The 6,384-nt window shown below is 32.3% G+C and overlaps 1 long non-coding RNA gene across 1 annotated transcript; it reads right to left on the bottom strand.

The window, feature by feature from the left end:
* Positions 1–2,567: 2,567 nt before the first annotated feature.
* On the bottom strand, positions 2,568–5,642 carry LOC143051919 (uncharacterized). The gene is made up of 2 exons (XR_012970947.1): positions 5,579–5,642; positions 2,568–5,237 (listed from the first exon to the last, which is right to left on the bottom strand). It is a non-coding gene; the product is annotated as an uncharacterized LOC143051919 (long non-coding RNA).
* Positions 5,643–6,384: the final 742 nt, after the last annotated feature.

Raw genomic sequence — 6,384 nt, 5'->3', positions numbered from 1 at the left:
GAGTGGCCCCGGCGATAACTGAATTTAAGTCTATTAACTTAAATTCCATTATCTCAGATGGTGCCATTAAAACAAAATACATATATGGTTTGGCGATATCTGGCCACAGCTTTTATTCATAATATGATAGATTCATACAATATATAATATATATATATAGATAGATAGACCATAGACCATGTATATGTAGATAGATCTATGGTCGGTTACCCGAAGATAATATGGCAACCAGGTAGATAGATAGATGTGAAGATAGATATATATGAAAATGTAAAGATGAACCGTGGGATACACTGGTGCTTTAAATTTAGAAAACACCGTGGGATACACAAGTGTAGTCTGTATTATCCAAAAACCTAAAATTTCATAGTTAACATTAAGATTCTATGCAGCGAATTCTGCCACATTGACGGAGGAAAACAGAGACTCTGTCAACCGCCATAAAAAGGGCGGTTCGCTGCAAAGCTGTGAACCAGATATGAGATAACTACAGATAGGTAGATAAATAGATATTTTTATTTAACGTACAACTTGGTAAATTTATAAATATATATATATATATATATATTAAATAATCTAGATAGATAGATAGATATTATTTAACGTACAACTTGGTAAATATATAAATATATATATACAACTCGTCTAAACATCAACCCAACAATGTTAGATCTGTAAATTTGCTTTCGCAAATTTTTGGTTCTTCCCTCGCCGGGATTCGAACCCATGCTACTGTGATATCGTGACACCAAATCGCCTGCACTGCAGCCGTCCCGCTAGACCACACGACCACCTGGGCTCTCAAAAAAAGAGCTTTCGGTGGGCATGTGTTACCTTTCCACGTCAGTTTTAATCTAGCGGCGTACTACAGTACATGATATATAAGGCATGAAGATGTTATTGTTACAGATCAGCTAAATTATCTATAGTAAAGGATCCTACAAATTAATGTAAGATACAGTCACAGAAAATAATTATATTCATAAGTACGTCTGAGTCAGTGACAACCCTACAACAGATGTATCCATCGGATCGCCATCAATGATGGTGATACATGGCTGTGTACATAATGTATATACAACTCGTCTAAACATCAACCCAACAATGTTAGATCTGTAAATTTGCTTTCGCAAATTTTTGGTTCTTCCCTCGCCGGGATTCGAACCCATGCTACTGTGATATCGTGACACCAAATCGCCTGCACTGCAGCCGTCCCGCTAGACCACACGACCACCTGGGCTCTCAAAAAAAGAGCTTTCGGTATATATATATATATTAAATAATCTAGATAGATAGATAGATATTATTTAACGTACAACTTGGTAAATATATAAATATATATATATATTAAATAATCTAGATAGATAGATAGATAGATATTATTTAACGTACAACTTGGTACATGTATATATTAAATAATCTAGGTAGATAGATAGCTATTTTATGTAACGCACAACTTGGTCCATATATATGATAAATGTCTAGATAGATAAATAGATATTTTTATTAAAAGTACAACTGGTACATAATATATGTTAAATAATCTTGATGAAGATTTGTGAACAACAAATTTTACCTACACAGATAAAAATACTTACCAAAACTACAGCAAACCACAAGATAGTTGATTGTATTTGTATATCATAAAATATAGTATTATAGTATATCAACAAATAATATAAAGATGTTAAGAATTCATTTCATAAGCAGGTTAAGGGTGACAAGTTAAAAACATCTAGTTGAAAATGTTCTGGTCTGATCGAAAATCATAATATTTTATGTAGCAACCCGACAGCTTATTATAACGGCAATAAATAGTTGTAAATTCTATAGCAGCACCAGTCCATGTTTGCATTGGTCTAAATTGAGACAATCCTTACTTAAGAATGATGAATCTCACACTCCATCTGATCATGTTCTTCATCTCATTGGAAAAGACTCACTCTAGAACTACCTGTGTCAATACCACTACAAGTTTATTAAAAATATGTCGGATCCTTATAGTTTCATTATATATTCTGAGTTATTAACTTTTTAACAAGCGACAAATATGCCACCACAAAAATGCATTTCTGTGGCTAGACCCAAGTCAACCCCATCTGGAGGATGTCAGTCTGCTACAAAAACATACTTACTATTGAGGATTCTACTATTCAAACATCAAACATTAAAAATCTCCTACAATTCTGTACGGCAAATAGCTACATGGAAGTATAGCTACATAGTAATATGAATACAATTTAAAGCATAATAAATCAAGAAAAATAATAATTCTTCTTCTATAAAACCCTGTATTAAGTGTCAGTATTGGATCTCCAACCCATTTAAAAATCCTCCAAAATCAATGAAAGGACAGCTTCAAATACACTGAATTCATACCAACACAAGATAAGAAAATATTGCTAAACTTCAGCATGACTCTGACCTGGAGTGTTTAATACCTTCTTAAAAACTCAAACCTCAATTTTGACACACATTAACTTACAAAAAAAAATAATATCCAATCCTAGTAAATTAGTAATGTCACAATTTTTGTTGAGAGAGATACAAAATGTACAAGTAAGCAATACCTTAACAATTCATAAAGAGATTGGAAATGAATTCAATAAATCAACTAGAGAACCGAACTCATCAAAAAAAAGAAAGACTGTCCTCTCTGATACGGGTGGTGTACATGTGGAACTTACAAATAAACGGTTACTAAAGGTCTGAAATAACTGTAAAAATTCCATTGGGGTAATAGCAGGATAAACATCTGCAGTTGGGGCCAAGCATCTGAAGGAATCCCTCTAAAAACCAGAAATGGCTTCATCCATAATGATTTTTTTTAGAGATAATGAAAGTCATACTAAACTCAAATCTAAAATAAAAGTTCATCCCAAACTAACATAGGCCAGAGGCCCCAGACTTGGAACAGATACTTAATAATAAATGGCGAGGGGTGAAACAAGTGTTTCAAAATCTCACTAAATGAAGAAGAAGCAACGCACAACAATATGCACAGTAAAAATCATAAAGAGTCCAATATCAGAATAAGTAACAAATTAAACAACACAAAAATTGAAAATGACAATATTACAAAAATCAATAAGGGACTACGAACAGTTACCAACATGCCAGCTCCAGACCTCAATTAAGCTGTTCGAAAAACTGTCTTGAATATACGAAAATCTAGCACCAACCTGTCATGGGGGTTTAATATCATATCACCATAAAATATATTAGAAAAACATAACTCTTATCATACCTGCAACTGGTTTAAAAATAAAGGAGTTTTAGTAGAAGCATAGATGTGCAAGTGAATCAATATTGAAGCCAAAATAAGCCATATATATGCAGGCAACAGTATTTCTACTTTATATAAGTTTGCTTTATGTTTTGTTAGTTTTTGAGGTAAAAGCTGACATTTGTCCGTTGTAAAGTGTATTACCATAAAAGATTGGATGGTCAATACCTGAATGTGTAAGATGACTATGTAGGAGTGAAATTATTATAATGTAAACGCCCATAAATACGAAGCAAGAATAACTGGATCAACTCAGGCAAACGCAAATTAAAAGAATGACTATGAGAACCCTATACTAGAGTCTTCTCTATATCCATGTATGCAGAAACAAACATTTAGTATAACAGCAGCAACCACTCTCTCTCTCATCTTAGGTTTGAACCAGGTTGCCCAAATGAAACCTTATTTCCATTAAAGGACAAGGTGATTTGAACTTGGATATCACAAGAAAGCCTATATTAATCAAAGTAAACCTGGTTAAAGTTTAAAGTTACCTGTTAGGACATCCAAAAGTTATAAAAAAATGACCTGTGTTACACAAAAAACAAAGCACAAACAAGTGCTTAACAACATCTAGATACCCTCATAATTAAAAGCATAACATTTCAAATAGTCCCAGCATTCATGTTAACTGTTACTGAAATTCAACCGGTACTATAAATCATAATAAATAACAACCATAATTTGGAATCAACTGTTGCCAAGCAACCAGTAGGGCCAATGATTTATGCAAATGAAAAGTTCCTCGTAATGCACCAGCCTAAAATAACAAACGGCACCTAAACATACAGTGTACGATACTCGTAAATGGGCAACTTCTAGAATTCCCAGGATGAAGATTACAATACATTCTAGACTAGTATATATATAAATTAAAGCTGTTTTCGACACCTAAATACTAAAGATTTTTAACGGTGGAGCAGACTGCAAGACAAGCTGTAAATAATTACTTAGTTTGTAATAGATTTGCTAATATTACATGTACAGATCCGTTTAACTGCTACTGACAAATTTAAATTACACAAAACTTAAAATAGTCATTTAAAAGTTGATTACAAGATAAAACCATTGCACCCCTTTTTTCCCTAAATATATATATACATGTATAAAAAAAAATCAATAATAATGAAAATGTTCCAAACCCTGAGACTGGTTTGTAGGGTTTGTGGCAAACAGCAAAAAGAAGTCTGTCCTAAATTAGTGATCAATAAACATACACTTCTATTAACTTTTGTCCTTTAAATTGTGGTACGTTATTGCAAAATCTGTATTCATGCAGTACATGCATATCTGATTTTTTATCAGGTTATTAAACAAGATAAATATTATAATGTTATATAAATCGATAGCGTCCTCCATTCAAAATTCATTTAATATATTATATAACAATTATATAGAATGTAACCTCATATTTACGAAAGTTTTTTTTTTTATTTCTAACACATGATGCGGCATCCCATCATTGTAAGGCCATATAAATTTGTAAAAGTAACACATTCAGCAATTAAGTTTAGAAACTGAAATATAAACGTTACACAAATCTTTTCAATCTAACCCATAAGATTAGAAAAAGTTGTCTTAATCTATATAAATATGTTGTTATATGTTGTAATCACATGTACATTTTGTACATGCGGGGGTTTAACTTAAAAGTAATATACTGCTTTTAACTAGTAAATCTGACGATTACCTGAAAAATTCTCAACTGGATCATACCAATGCAAAGCTCTAGGGGTTGGCATAAATAACATCTGATGATGATTCAATGTACAAATGTAGGTGACCAAAGGATTTGAGTTAGTGGCGTGATGAGTCATGAATCCAGTCCAGTCTGGTAACCCATCTGTTAAAACTAGTGTCCTTGTTGTCCAAGTCTCTGGTCCAACTGTTCCAACCCTTGGCCGTGTTCTGTGGCCGAGCAAGGTCTCTAACTCATCTACCCAACATTGTGCTACAACTAAACAAAAAGTAAATATTAGTTCCACCATTCTACATAGCATTGACATAAGAAAACCAAATGACTGTACAAAGAAACAATAACAATTAAAAATTATGTATACTCATACTTGTAGTTGTGTCGATAATAGTTAGTAATTTAAAAAAAAAAAAAAATTAATTCAAAATTAGTATATACACAATGTATACAGATAATAAATTATTAAACTTAAATCCATAGTCAGTTGATAGTTACATAGTGTAATATTAGTATATAATTGAGTTATTACAACAATAATTCAAGTTGTGGCCTGTTTACATATGGCTAAATTCTTGATTTAACTGAACTATTCATACCATATCGACCTAGTCTAGGCTAGAGAGTAGTAGCAACTAAAAAATGTATACATGACACTGTGACTCTGGACAATTTTTAGTACACAAATGTGTAGGTACACGCAAAATTTATAGCCGGATATATACAGATAATGATAATATTTGCTTAAATCCACCAGCAAGCTAACATTTAGCAATGATTTCTTTTGGCTACTGCTTCTTAACTCCGGGTATTGTCTCTGTTCAAGATTTCCAAGATTTTTGTTTATTTGTATCGAAAATTGAACTTCCGGTTACGAACCTGGGTCCTTCGCCCCAAAGAGTACGTCCCTTTTACGTTCATATCCTTTCATGGAATATTTGCTGTATATAATGTGCTATAAAAGATCTAGATACACAATTACCGATGCATAACCTCTTTTACTTTTAATTCAGAAGTTTTCGGGAGTTCATTAAATACACGTTACTAACCTGCATGATCTGTTACAGCGCAAAATACAATTTGTTTGGCTTACCCATAGGCAGTAGACGATCTGTCAATACTCAATTTCAATAGTATAAGATATGGGGAAAAAGTAATATATAAAAAAAATTAAACTAAAAACAAATTAAACTCGTCGTGCATCTAATTTATGTAGAAATATACAATGACGCATGGTAAACATGTTTATAATCTGCAAATCTTAGGACAATGTTGCATCTAATTACTCACACTTGTAAAAATTAAATAATTATAAAAATGGAAACGAATAATCCATTCATGGGACCAATTTCTCATTCAGTCTTTACATGTGCTCTCCACGTGGCGATGCAATATGGTTAAAAAA

This window comes from Mytilus galloprovincialis, chromosome 11, assembly GCF_965363235.1.
Source record: "Mytilus galloprovincialis chromosome 11, xbMytGall1.hap1.1, whole genome shotgun sequence".
Lineage (NCBI taxonomy): Eukaryota > Metazoa > Mollusca > Bivalvia > Mytilida > Mytilidae > Mytilus > Mytilus galloprovincialis.
The sequence above is the reverse complement of the archived record's forward strand: the minus strand, read 5'-3'. Positions and strand labels throughout refer to the sequence as shown.